The 15,191-nt window shown below is 39.7% G+C and overlaps 1 pseudogene; it reads left to right on the forward strand.

The window, feature by feature from the left end:
• The window catches only part of LOC135225847 (glutaredoxin-3-like), a 31,684-nt pseudogene extending 19,611 nt beyond the window's left edge, over positions 1-12,073 (forward strand).
• The last annotated feature ends 3,118 nt before the right edge of the window (positions 12,074-15,191 follow it).

Consider the following 15,191-nt stretch of genomic DNA (forward strand, 5'->3'; position numbering starts at 1 on the left):
CCCTTCGGCAGACCCACAAGAACTCTTGGCCATAGATCACATATCTCGCTAAAGTTTCTTGAGGTGATGCAGACTACTGGGCAAACACCCACGAAGTCTACCACCTATCAGGTAGGAAACCAAGGTTTTATTTATACCTACAACATATGTGTTTACCTGTCTATTCCATAGTAGCTGTCTCTTACCCTCCACCGAAGGGTGCCAATCAGCTATGTATATATCTGACAGGTAAGTTGATTGTATGAAAATGATATTGTTATGATACAATAAAGTTTCATACATACTTACCTGGCAGATATATACGATTAGGGCCCACCCAGCCTCCCCGCAAGGAGACAGGTGGAAGAGAAAAAATATGATAGAAAACAGGAATGGTTCCTAATCCTGCCACCCAGGGCAGGACGGTAGATCACCTGACCTACCTGCAGCGTGTGCCGCGAAATTTGAATTTCTGTCGGGGACGACGGAGTCTTAGCTATGTATATATCTGCCAGGTAAGTATGTATGAAACTTTATTGTATCATAACAATATCATTTTTGTTTTCATTGTAATAGCAAGGTAGGTGTTCCTATCAGTCATAAAATAGTCAGTGCTTAGGTACTTACAGCAGGTCTTCAGAAGTTTGATGAGAACACCAGTGGTTCACGTGAATCCTGAGAAGTCCACTATGACTGGATAATATAGTAAAAGTAGCTTGTTGGATTGGAAATACAAAGTATCAACTTTAATATAGGAGTATCCTTCACCATAAGCTAGAAACATCATTGAACATGGTAACAAGATGGGTTAACTCTTGGTAAAGAGGGGGTGAGAGAGAGATACCCCTCATTCTCCTGTCATCACCTAGCACTTTTCTTCAGCTCCTGTCTGGTGAGGATATCTTGCTATTCTCCTTCTTATGTCTCCCCTTTAGAACTTGCAGCTTGTGTGCAGTTTGCTGCAATACCTACTGGTAGGAAAGCTGGTCATTATCTAACTGTTTACATCATTTTAATTACAGGATTCAGCCGTAACAATTGAAATGCTTGCTAAATATGAAGCCGATTCATACCTTTGACATTCTTACTGATGAAGAAGTACGACAAGGATTGAAGACCTACTCCAATTGGCCTACTTACCCTCAGGTTAGAATTTTTCCATTTAGGTCATATTTCTCTATATTATGATAAATAATTTTAGAAATTGCAGGTAAAACATCCATATTGGACCTTGCATGATTAAGAAAAATTAGTTTAATTATTTTCTTTATAGCTGTATATTGATGGTGAGCTTGTTGGAGGTTTAGATATCTTGAAAGAAATGGATGCTTCTGGAGATTTAGCATCAATGTTGCCCAAGAAGAAGAAACTAGGAGATAGGTAAGAAATTGTCTCCAAGTACATAATTGATTTAGTATATAGCAGTAGAAATAAAATTCAATGCAATATCTGACAAGTTATCTGTTTAGAAAGTGACGCTGTGTTCCCCTCCATGGATGTGTTCAAATGAAGAAAGCAAAGCCTATTACTTCACCAGTGACTCAGTTTATAGTTAGATGGAACAGTTAGTCATGGTTTTCAAGACCAGAGGAACAAAGATGTCCCCTTGCTACAGAGCTGCTTTCATTGTTTAGTCTGAATAAGGCAGTTAAGCAAATAAGTTTTGGAAACTGAACAATGATAAAGGTTTTGTATAAGTTCAATATTGGTTAATGTTCAATATTTGGTTTATGTAACAGTTAAACATTTGAGGGAGCTTCCCTTAGTCTGTGCCATGCTTGGCACAGTGTGGAAAATATTAAAGGTTTTCTGTAGTTTCCCTTTCCCTTTAGACCCAGCAGCTTTTCTTTCTGCCATTTACCTTACATTTGTTCCAGCCTGCTTGAATGCATGCATGAATTAGTTCCATTAACTAACTTAGCTGTCCAATTTCCTTCACCCTACCTTTTGCCAGTTTTCACTGTAACAAATTCATCAAGCAAACCGTATGAGAATCTGGAATTGTGACTTGATTGTATAGTTAAACAAATTTATGATAATAAACCAGTGGCTTATTGAATCTTTCTGGTACCCCTTGCATTTTTAATGCCCATTTAATTGTGTGTTGTTTCTGTGTCCATTGTCTTTTTCAGGATCCATAGATATGTAGTGCAATCTCTACCTATTTGTAATAGTAACTTCATTTGTGGTAGAGCCTTACCCTACTTTTGTTTTCTTCTGGCTGAAGCCAAAATAGGGTATTGGGTGGCCCATCCTATTGGTCTCTTTAATTGAAAATTCCTAACTCAGTTGCTTAACTGTAATTTCATATCAACTTTTTCATTACAGCTTTACTATTTATAAGTGGCATATGAACTTTTAGATTGCCACCTTTTACCAGTTGTAATGTCATTAGTGGAAGTAAGGAGCTTACATTTACAATATGAAGTGATAATTAAAAATATTTTTTAGTGCTGTGTTGAAGATTTTGCCTTGAATATTGTCAGGCATTCACAGATTTTAGCAGTACATACAAATATGTTGTTATTGTTAGTCAGTGGGTAAATATTTTGTCCTCTTTTCAGACTAAAAGAGTTGATTAATACAGCGCCTTTAATGGTTTTCATGAAAGGAGATCGCAGTACCCCAAGATGTGGTTTCTCTCGTACCCTTATTGGTATTTTAGATGAGACAAAGTGAGTATGTTTATGTATGGATGTTTTTGACATGTGATGCATTTTAATTTTTTTATTCATATTTATGACTTTAGTTTAGATTACACTTGTCTTTTTGGTTCCAAAAATGGTAAAGCCCTTAGTGTGCTTCTGTTATTAGGTAACGTCTCATTGTTTTAAATCCTCGGTTTTGACATTCTGGGGAGCTGAAGTTACAGAATTACACATTGAATAGGAACATACCTTTTCATACAATCAACTTACCTGTCAGATATATACATAGCTAAGACTCCGTCGTCCCCGACAGAAATTCAAATTTCGCGCCACTCGCTACAGGTAGGTCAGGTGATCTACCGGCCTGCCCTGGGCGGCAGGACTAGGAACCATCCCCGTTTTCTATCATATTTTCTCTGTCACCGGTGTGGTATCAACATTGTTGCTATTACCTCCTGACTTAGATTCTTATTTCATCCTTTGATCATCGTTTCTCGGCTTTTTGGTGACGTATCTGGATCGTGTTATTGGCATTCGCTACTGTGGACTGTTTTTGGAATTGCTTTTTGGATTTTTCTCAGTATGTCTGATGCAAATGTGAGTGTGAGAATGTGTGTGAATGTAGGCTGCAGGGTGAGGATACCGAAAGCTTTGGTTGATCCTCACACTGTATGCCGTAAATGTAGGGGGTTTCAGTGTTCTGCTAATAATACTTGTAATGAATGCGAGGGATTAAATGCAGAAGAGTGGAAGACTTTAACTTCTTATTTGAAGAAGTTAGAGAGGGATAGGGTTAGACGTCTGAAAGGTGTGAGTTCAAGGCCTATTGAGCCTTTTACTGATAATTCTAATCCTACTGATTTAGATTCTCCCTATGTTTCTCATTCACAAAGTGTACTTTCGGAATCGGCCTCGGAAATCGCGATCTGAAAGCTACGATTCGAGACATGAAGTCCAAAATGGCGGACTTACAAGGTAAGGCTAGTGAAAGTGAGCATTTACAGTGAAGTGAGTTCTCCCAGTGTTGTGGAGGGGGCGTTTGATCGTCCCTGCGACGCTCCCAGGCCTAGACCTCTTCCAAGCTCCCATGCCCAGAGGAGAAGGAAAGTCGAAAGCCTTAAGGAGGTCGTGGGGAATCCCCAACGGTCAGACGTCCCTTCAGCTAGCTCTGTTTCGTGGCAGGCTGCTCAAGGGCGCTCTAGAAAAAAGCGTCCTTCGTGAGTGTTTCTCATCCTCTCCCCTCTCCCTCCACCTAAACGAGGGTGGAAGGAGTCGGATTTATCGAGGCCTCTGAAGCGTCATATGAAAGAACCCGAAATTGATTCGAGCCCAGAGCGTTTCTCAGATGACGCTCCCTCTTCTATTAAGAAGGCGCGAAGGTGGCGTCAGCGTCACCCGACGAGGACGCAGAAGTACCCTTTCCTACTTCTCCCCCGATTGATGACGAAAGGCGTCATGCAGTTGACGTGGGAGAAGCTTCAAGGAAATTATTATGGCAGTCAAGAGCAACTGGCCTCTCTGGTGGGAGTTTTAGCGCCTCGTAGGAAGGACGTTGCGCTTCCAATCAAGAAGTCTCGTCCTCTCTCCCCTGCTAATCGAGAAAGAAGAAGCGTCATGCAGACGTGAAGCTTCTAAACATATTACAGAAAGCTTCGGGTTCGAGAGCGAGATCAGTTGCTTACGAAAGATACGTAACGCCAGAGAGACGTCGATTACGATCTTTTAAGACATGAAGCGTCTTTGAAAGCTGTTGGGAGACGTGAAGCTCCAACCAATATTTTGGCGCCAAGTAGGACGCCTTTTGAGAGCGGAGCGTCTTCCAGGCGCGAGGCGTCATCCGGACGTCAGCAGCCAAGTAAGCGGGAGGCGTCAGCCGCAGGGACTCTTGGTCGGACGAGAATCGTCATCCAAGCGGGAAGCGTCTTCTATTTATCGAGAGAAGCCTGAGCTTTTGGCGCCTTCCAAGGCTATTAAACGCGGGGAAGAGGAAAGAATATCATTCCCTTAGCCCCTCTCCTATTAGGAGTTTGTCTCCTCCAGAGGAGGAACGTTACAGAGGTGGGAGCGGAGACTCATTTAGATCCCAGTTGGAAGGGAAACTCGGATGAAGAATATCAAGGAAGAGAAGGACTGTCGAACTATAAAGTTTTGAACTCCTGCCTTGCTTCTAGAGGAGTATGGAGACGAATTGACTCCTGCCGCTCCTCCTTCTCCGCGCTCTCTGTTTTCGAGTGCTAAAGACGAAGAAGTCTTCGTCTTTTCTCAAATGAAGCCCACCATTTCAATGAAGAGGGCTCTACAATCCTTAGACTCGTGGATGAAGTCTAAGAAGGACTTAGTAAGAACGGTCTTCGCATGCCTCCAGCGAGACTAGCTGGTAAAAGAGGCAATTTGGTATCAGACGGGAGAGAATATGGGGTATTGCTCTCCCGTCTACGTCAGAAGCAGACTTTTCGACCTTAGTTGACGCTTCACGTCGACAAGGTCTCAACTCGGCACGGATTACGTGGGGCATTTCTGAACTGGACCATCTCCTCAAGGGACTCTTTCATGTATTGGAAGTTTTCAACTTCTTAGATTGGTCCCTTGGGTGATGTCCAAGAAAGCCCATGACTCGGAAGGAATCGAACCGGAAGCCCTTTTGTGCATATTGTCTTGTATAGACAAAGCGGTACAGATGGACTCGTTTGAAATCCTCTTTGTTTGGAGCAGGTCTTCTAAAGAAGAGGACGGTATATGGTGCCTTTTTAACCAAGGCAGTCTCCCCACGCTCAGAGGGCAGCGCTGCTGTATTCGCCTTTGTCTGACTTTTTGTTCCCTTCTCAGTTGGTGAAGGACATTGCTCATTCATTAACTGAGAAGGCGACTCAGGACCTTCTGACGCAGTCAGCAAGGAAGAAGAAGCCTGCTTCTACATCTGACAAGAAAGGACCGAGTACATCGGTTCAGCCCTTTCGAGGGGTGGGCCGACCTCCAGACCTCCCGCAAGAAGGAAGGCTCCGGAGAAGAGAGGTAGGTCTGCCTTTCGTCCCTTTATTTAAAAAGGGAAAATGAAGCTTCTCTCCTCCAAGCACCAGTAGGTGCAGGCTCCTGGGATTTGTGGAGGCCTGGACACTTATAAACGCAGACGCGTCATCGTTGGCTATAATAAGGAAGGGATATCGTATCCCTTTCCTGAACACTCCTCCCCTAACGTCAATACCAAGGGAACTAACAGCCAAGTACAAGGATCCTGTGCTGAGGGATACTCTTCGATCGATGGTGGAACAAATGTGGGACAAGAGAGCGATAGAACTAGTACTAGATCAAACTCCCCTGGGTTTTATTTTAACAATCGCCTTTTTCTGGTTGCGAAAGCCTCGGGAGGCTGGAGACCAGTACTGGACGTCAGCTCTCTGAACAAATTTGTTCGGAAGGAAAAGTTCTCCATGGAGACTTCTGCTTCAGTCCTGGCGTCATTACGACAAGGAGATTGGATGGTGTCTCTAGATCTCCAGGACGCCTACTTTTCCCGTCCCGATCCACCCTTCATCGAAGAAGTACTCCTCCGTTTCATGACGGGGGGAAGGATCTTCAGTTCAGAGCCTTGTGTTTCGGTCTGTCCACAGCTCCTCAGGTCTTCACAAGCCCTGATGAAGAATGTGGCGAGGTTTCTTCACCTCAAAGGAGTAAATATCTCTCTGTATCTGGACGACTGGCTCATCAGGGCCAGATCAGAGAGACAGTGCTGGAGGACCTGTCGTTAACTTTAGATCTGATCAAAGCGTTGGGATTGCTCGTGAACCTCGAGAAGTCGCAGCTGACCCCCAGACAGGACTTAGTCTTTCTGGGGATTCGGATGGATTCTCGGGGTTTTCGAGTATTTCCTTCGCAAGAGAGAATCGCAAAAGGTTTGCGGATAGTCTCTCTCTTCTTAAGGAAGGAACATACGTCGGCGAGGGAATGGTTGAGCCTGCTAGGGACCCTTTCCTCGCTCGAACAGTTCTTCCCGCTAGGAAGACTTCATTTACGTCCGCTTCAATTCTTCCTCAAGAAGTCTTGGAGTTGGAAAACTGGACAACTTTCGGACGTCTTTCCCATTCCAGTGGAGATAAGATCGCACCTGGAATGGTGGTTGCCCCCTCTGGAGAGAACAAAGGGATCTCTCTAAGGACACAGAACCCAGACCTAGTGTGTACTCCGACGCGTCGGAGAAAGGTTGGGGAGCAACATTAGGCTCGAAGGAGGTGTCAGGCACCTGGGAACCAGCGCAGGTGACTTGGCACATAAACTGCAAAGAGCTCTTCGCCGTGCATCTGGCTTTGAAGAGTCTAGAACCGCTGGTGTCGAACAAAGTATTGCAAGTAAACGTGGACAACACCACCGCACTTGCCTACATTCGAAAACAGGGAGGGATCTCACTCCTCTTTCCTTTACGAACTGACGAGAGACCTTTTGCTTTGGACGTCTCACAGGAACATCTCCCTTCTGACAAGGTTCGTGCAGGGAGTAAAGAATGTGAGGGCGGACAGACTCAGCAGGAGGAACCAGGTCCTTCATACAGAGTGGACCCTACACGAGGAAGTGTGTCAAGATCTCTGGTCGCTGTGGGGGACACCTCATGTGGATCTCTTCGCCACATTCATTTCCAAAAGGCTGGCAGTCTTTTGCTCGGTCGTGGAAGATCCAAGAGCTCTTATGGTTAGACGCCTTCCTGCTAGAGTGGTCTCGAGTAGACGTATATGCTTTTCCTCCATTCAAAATCCTGGGATTAGTACTAAAAAAGTTTGTTGCGTCAAAGGAGACGAGGATGACATTGATAGCCCCCTTTTGGCCGGCCCAAGATTGGTTCACGGAGGTGTGGTAGAGTGGATCGTAGACTTTCCAAGATCCCTACCAAGAAGGACGGATCTTCTCAGACAACCACACTTCAAGAGGTACCATCAAAACCTCCCCGCTCTCGCTCTGACTGCCTTCGACTATCGAAAGACTCGTCAGAGCGAGAGGGTTTTCTCGCGAAGTTGCAAGCGCGATCGCGAGAGCACAGCAGAACCTCCACTACGAAAGTTATATCAATCGAAGTGGGAGGTTTTTAGAAGGTGGTGTAGATCTAAGAAGTTGTCCTCCTCCACTACCTCTATAGCGGAAATTGCTGATTTCCTTCTATTCCTGAGAGAGCAATCTCATCTAGCGGTATTCACAATAAAGGGATACAGAAGTATGCTCTCGGCTGTCTTCAGGAATAGAGGATTAGATCTGGCAGATAATAAAGATCTCCACGATCTCATAAGGTCATTTGAGACTTCAAAGTCGAAGGAACCGGTCCCTCCGAACTGGAACCTAGACGTGGTCCTCAAGTTTCTTTCATCTGAAAGATTCGAACCTCCTCATCTGGCTTCGTTTCGAGACATCACCAGAAAATGCCTATTCCTATTATCTTTAGCTACGGCAAAGAGAGTTAGTGAATTACATGCTCTGCAAGATAAAGTAGGTTTCAAGGAGACTCAGCTATTTGCTCGTTTAAGACACTGTTTTTAGCTAAGAATGAGAATCCCTCGAATCCCTGGCCTAAGTCATTCGAAGTCAAAGGCATATCGAGTCTCGTAGGAAGAGAAAGCAGAAAGATCTCTATGTCCTGTAAGAGCTCTAAAGTTTTACATTCAGAGCAAAGCTCAGATGGGAGGCTCTAGACAAGGTCTTTGGTGCGCGGTAAAAGACCCCACAAGACTGATGTCCAAGAATGCACTGGCATTCTTTGTGAGGAACGTCATTACAGACGCGCATAAGGGTCTGTTCTGACGAACAGTTACGACTGTTGAAAGTTAAAGCTCATGAAGTGAGAGCAGTAGCGACGTCTCTCTCGTTTCATAAGAAATATGTCGCTTAAAAACATCATAGAGACGACATTTTGGAGATGCACTCAGTATTTGCATCTCATTACTTGAAAGACGTTCGTGTACATATGAGAAGTGTTTTTCTCTAGGTCCGTTCGTATCGGCGGATACGATTCTGGGTACGGGAGCCGACACCAATCCTTAGAAGTATATACTTTTCTTCTTTTTAGATATGGTCTGGAGTCTCTTCGAACAATGGAGGACTTGGTTTAGCACGGCGGCCGTCTATGTTGTTCAGTAAGAGAATCTTGTCATATCTGATTAGATGAGTATAATTTTTTTTTTAGAAATTATGTATGTGTGCGTAGTGGTTTTGAGTTACGGTTGTTGTGAAGAGTTCGGGGATAACTCGGAAACAATCCTTAGTTCTAAACATATGGTTAGGATCAGGTGGTCGGGATTGGTTTGTGTGCTCCTTCATAAGGTGTATTGTCATATAAGTGGATCAGCACCCATTGACAAAGTCCTTTCAGGCTCTGCCGAGTAAGCGGATAAGACCCATCGGCAGACCCACAAGAACTCTTGGCCATAGATCATATATCTCTAAAGTTTCTTGAGGTGATGCAGACTACTGGGCAAACACCCACGAAGTCTACCACCTATCAGGTAGGAACCAAGGTTTTATTTATACCTACAACATATGTTGTTTACCTGTCTATTCCATATAGTAGCTGTCTCTTACCCTCCACCGAAAGGTGCCAATCAGCTATGTATATATCTGACAGGTAAGTTGATTGTATGAAAATGATATTGTTATGTTACAATAAAGTTTCATACATACTTACCTGGCAGATATATACAATTAAAGGCCCACCCAGCCTCCCCGCAGGAGACAGGTGGAAGAGAGAAAATATGATAGAAAACGGGGATGGTTCCTAGTCCTGCCGCCCAGGGCAGGCCGGTAGATCACCTGACCTACCTGTAGCGAGTGGCGCGAAATTTGAATTTCTGTCGGGGACGACGGAGTCTTAGCTATGTATATATCTGCCAGGTAAGTATGTATGAAACTTTATTGTAACATAACAATATCATTTTTATAATAAAGTTATATTTAATTTTAGTTGACTGCCATTTTTGGGACTTCTGGATCCAGGCACTGGGGTCCCTTCATGTGTCTTCTATTTCATATGTCTGAACTGAAGTGCTTTTCTCTGCAAAGCTATTCTTTGCTGCACACATGACAGTCTTTATACCTGAATGGAATCCACGTAATTGACTGTCAAGGAAAATTATGGCAAGAACTAAAACATTAAAAACACACTTTGGGGTGTTTTATCTTATTCTTTTGTTTGAGTGCTGATTTGCCTATAAGCATGGAGTTATATGATGTCTTCAGCAGTAGGTGATTATCCAAATTATATTATTATAAAAAATTTTATTTTTTGTGTTACTATCTGTCTTGTACAGGATGTCTTTAGTGAAGTTTAACAGTTACTGTTCACTGCTACATTTACAGTACTGTATTTTCTGGAGTATCACTTCTCAAGTTGTTCATGCTGGTGTTTTGTAACTGTAGAGGTAGATGAAAACTAATTGTTTTTGTTCCTTTGATATTTGCTGTGTTGTTGTCACTATGAATCTCATTAGCAGAGGTATTACATATCTTACAGATTGCCATATGAGACCTTTGATATTCTGAATGATGAAGAAGTACGACAGGGCTTGAAAACATACAGTAACTGGCCCACGTATCCTCAGGTACAGTTGATATTTTGTGTTCTAATACTTTCAGAAATACATTGAGGCTTGTAAACTTTTTTTTATTGCTCTTAGTGCATAATTGATACCTGTAAACATTTATATGAATACTATTTTGATAACAGTTTTCCCACTATTATATTTTTATAACCTTGTTCTTAATTTTTCTTTTTCTCATTTTCAAAATTTTTTTTTCCAGATATACGTTAAAGGTGAATTAGTTGGTGGCTTAGATATCATTAAGGAACTACTGAACTCTGGAGAGCTGATGGGTACATTGAAAGGGGAATGAAATGTTTGGGTTAGCTGTAAAATTGAAATGACTAATTGTTTTCTGATGAGTATGTGCAATGCTGCGCATAGGCTCTAATTGAGAAAATTATGTTGGTCATAATAAATGCAGTGATATGAAAATCAGGTCCCAGTTTATAGATTTGTTTTAAACAAGTTCAATGAGATGCAATCTTGAAATTATGTGGTTTCTATCAGATGTATGCATACTTTTTAACATGTTAGTTTCTGAAAATGCTAATGGAAACCAGTGTGTTTTTGTACGGATGTTCTTCTTAACCTATTATTTGTGAACCTGTTTACTGGATTTATTTGTGGTTTCACCAAAGATTGCTTTGTACTGTCATGATGCTGGTCATATATGGTTGTCATCACACTTTTGAGCTGGTCAGTTGAAACCTAGCCATGATACCACCAACTGTTACTATAAAAAATGTCTAACTTATCTACTTAAAGGATTTGGAGATATATAGTAAATATTTCCATAATAAATTTTAAAAATCACAAGATATTTTTTGTGTCATTTTGTCACATTTTGTTTTTGCATTCATTATTGATATAAAACACTGCAGTAACTTTCAAAGATTATAAGTCCATGTTGATTTGATGTATAAAGATAATTACTATGTATGCAAAAGGAGAATTTGTCAGGCCTCAGGGATTGTTAATACCATTAAGAATACTAGTTTGATTTGGTATTTTCAGTTTCCTAAACTGATTGCAGAGGTAGGGCCCTTGAAAAACTATTCAACATTAGCTGCAATGTTGCATTTGGGAGCATTAACTTTCACAAGGTGTTCACGATCTTATTGTATAGCAGAAATTATTGAAATTTTACTAATTTTTTGTTTAGCTATGTCTGCATGGCCTTTATATCTGGCCTTAGAAGCCCCTAAAGCTGTTTACAATCAAAAGCTGAAAAATAGTAGATGGGTTGGTTTAAATAATAGTTCTGTTCATAACTGACAGGTGTATGAATTGAGCAAAAACTTAAATATGATAATTTTTTAATGTTACAGTTTTCTTAACGAACACCATCTTAATTGTAGTAAACTACTCATAAAAAGTCTTGTCAGGGTATATGATCTATCTTTTTATCATTAAAGGAGAATCAAGCACTGATTGCCTAGTAGAGTTTTAAATTTAGATTTAGAGTTGCGATGCCTGTTTTGAACTTACGTATTGAAACAAGAAAGTTTATAGTTATTATTGAAAATGGTGTGCTTTCAGTAAGTGTAATTCCCTGTAATTCCATTTTGTATACATTTTCAGTTTTTATATTTATGCAAATATGTAATTATGAACGGTGGATTTGTTTGAAATTATAGAAAATGCATTTTGCACAGCATATGAGTTTCTCTCTTACAAATTACTAATAGAAGGTTGTATGTATTTTTAAGGATGCTGTCTGATAAGTATTTTGTGTTAATCTTAAAATTATGAATGGTACAGTTAAGCTAAGAATAAAAATTTTTGCTTATTGGCCAATTTAAACACTTGGGAAAGAAAGAACTCTCAGTATGTGGAATTTGACTGACATGAAGCAACACATTTGAATTCTTTAAATAAATTAGCCAACATGAATTCATAGTGTTTTCCTGTACTTTGCAAATTCTGATTTGAAAAGTGAAAAAGTATTTAGGATATTTATTATTATTATTATTATTATTATTATTATTATATTATTATTGGTTAATTATTTATTATTATTATTATTATTCTTATTATTATTATTATTCTTTATTATTATTATTATTATTAATTATTATTTAACTAAGAACCTCCGTAATGAGGCCATAATATTGACAATTAAAGCCACAGTAGTGTTAAAAATATATTTTTGTACAAGGTTAAAAATTACCTGGAGAGACTTTCGGATACTGCTCCGGAGTAGGACTGAAGAAGGATACAGAGCAGTATCCGAAACGTCTCTCTTAGTAGTTTTTAACCTTGTACAATTTTTAACCTTGGCTTTTAATTGGCATTACTTAATTATTATTATTATTATTATTATTATTATTATTATTATTATTATTATTATTATTATTATTATGTAGTAGTAGTAGTAGTAGTAGTTTAAAAAGACCATGTGACTAAAGACTTTGCCATATATGGTGGTCATAAAGACAAAGAATGACATAAATGTTATATACTTGAAAGCAAAAAGTTTTGAATGGTCTTAATATTATTTTCAAGCAAACTTATCTTGGGTTTAAATGTTTATTGATCACTTTTTGTAGAATGTGTCAAACTCATTCCCTGATTCCTTGTCATTATCTTTAGCTGAGCACTAGAAATTTTTTATGCCAAGTTTTTTCTATTTATTTTTACTGTTGGATTCATCTCACTGTAGCACCTGAACTACCCTTTGCAATTCTGTGCTTGGAGAGGGAGATCCATCCTATATCGGCTATTTATGTCAAGAGCATTATCAGCAATTAGCATAGTAAATATCAAAGGTTTTGTATTTGCTGTTGCTGAAACAGGCATGTGAAATGAAGCCTATTCTCAGATTATATCTTTGATTTAAATTATTGCTTCCTGCAAAATTTTAAAGATTTCACGAGCATTGTTTTATCTTAATGATATTTAAGAAAATTATCATTAAGACAAAACAATGCTCGTGAAATTGCTCTTAGGTTTTGGTGTCTTTTGTTTAGTCATTGTTTTCCAACTGACTACATCACACCAAGCACAGAAAATATTGACATAGTAAGAGTAGTAGACCAGAAAAAATTACAAATCAGAAAAAGATTTTAGCCAGTGAGACGTCGTATTAAATTTTAAATTCTCAGTATCTTTTATTTTATTGTCTGCATCACACCCACATGGTTTTTTGCTTACTTGGGGAGTAAGCCTACAAATTACTGCTTTGTTGTTGTTGTGGGGGGGGTGGTCGGGGGATGGCAGTTGTGGGAGGTAAGGACTGTCTATGGAAGACAATAAAAAAGGTCTGAAAAGGTGTTTAGCGTAGAGTTAAAGGAAAAGGAATTTTAGTACAGAATATTTATGATTTATTTAATTATTAGAGTGAAAATGTAAAAAATAAATACTAATGTGCATGTTAAACAGTACATGAAAATTATTTCTGATAAAATATAACATATCTCTCTAAAATTTTCGTTGGTGAAACAAGGCTCTATGTGACTGTAGATTTCAGCACATTTTAATTTACGTTGTTAGAGATATAGTAGTGTTTACAGCATATACATGAGGGGGGAAAAATTGCATTTGTCCCGAGTAAGCTGGAGGACAGAAAGTGGGGACACAGTCAATCTGATGCTCCAAATGGAAACAGCAGAAGGAAAAGTAAAAGAGGATTAGGGAATTACTTTTGATATAATCTTGGAGAATTGAGATGGAATAAGAACGGGTTTATCTGTCTCACTAACCTTCAAGAATAAAAATAATTTAAGTCTATAGGCCTAGGTACAGTAAAGATATGAGATAATCCACTCGATGTTACTGAATAGATAATTGTAGTCTCATAATGCATATAAGCCTCTATATCAATTACTTAAAATGATAATATGCTTTGAAAAGGGGGCTTGTGCCATCATTGCACTTCATGGGTGTACTGTAGGCATTACTTGAGGTTCTTTGCAGTGTGCCTTCAGCCTCTAGATGCAACCCCTGTCGTTCCTGTTAATGTACCTCCGTTCATATTATCTCTACCATTTTACCATCCACCATATCCTAACAATTATTTCATAGTGCAACAGCAAGGTTTTCCTCCTGTTACTCCCTACAAACCTACCCCCAATTTCCTTTCCAACGCTGAATGACATCAAAGGTCCTAGCGCTTGGGCTTTGGCCTAAATCCTATATCGAATCCAATTCAGTATGCTTTAAACAGATAGATTTGTGCTAAAAATACCAATTTTTAGGTTACATATGGAAGGTTTTTATAAGGGAAGCAACCATGTAAAAGAAGTGATAACATTAATGTTAAGGCTGCCAGGATTTGTTCTGTCCATTTCTAGATAGAAGATTACGAAAGAAATCTTCAACATGAACTGCTACCACAACTTTACCAGAGAAGTTATCACAGATTAAAGAAAACCGCAGTTCCCTCTTTAAATTTACCAGTTAAGGACGTAAAGTCAGGTATGGTTTAACAATTTGTTTACAATCTCATTAGTGCAATTTTCAGTGACATATCTTCGGTTGATAAGTAGCCTGGACTAAATTCTTGAAATGAAGTACTAAATTAGATTAGGCCCAGCCTATGCAATGAATGAAGAAATTATCTGATTAAGGCCATATGTTTTTTTTTTCGTTTATACTTTCATTTTATGAATGTAAAGTTTCTCGAACAGGTGATTAGACCTATGCGTAGTGACGTACTTCTGAGTAAGTCTTCCTGTGCAGACAATAATTAGGCTTAGATCTTTTATTTCATAAGAACCCCACTAAGGGATATCGTGGGGTCAGAGTATAGACTGAGTTCAAGTGTAGACTGAGGAATTTCTTATTAGGTAAGAACAACATTTTAAGCAATCACGGTCATAATGTCGCTCCCAATGATGATAACATACCATGTACGAGCAATACTAGTGTTATGGAACCAGGTAAGTCTTGGGTTTCCAAAACCCCTGAAGAAAGTGACTCCAGTCATGTTGACTTAGACTCTGAATTATGTATCTCTGCTCATCTCTTGATAAGAATTCCTAATGAGCTGGAGGAAGAGGATTTTGTAGAT

The sequence above is a fragment of the Macrobrachium nipponense genome, chromosome 13, assembly GCF_015104395.2.
Source record: "Macrobrachium nipponense isolate FS-2020 chromosome 13, ASM1510439v2, whole genome shotgun sequence".
Classification (NCBI taxonomy): Eukaryota; Metazoa; Arthropoda; class Malacostraca; order Decapoda; family Palaemonidae; genus Macrobrachium; species Macrobrachium nipponense.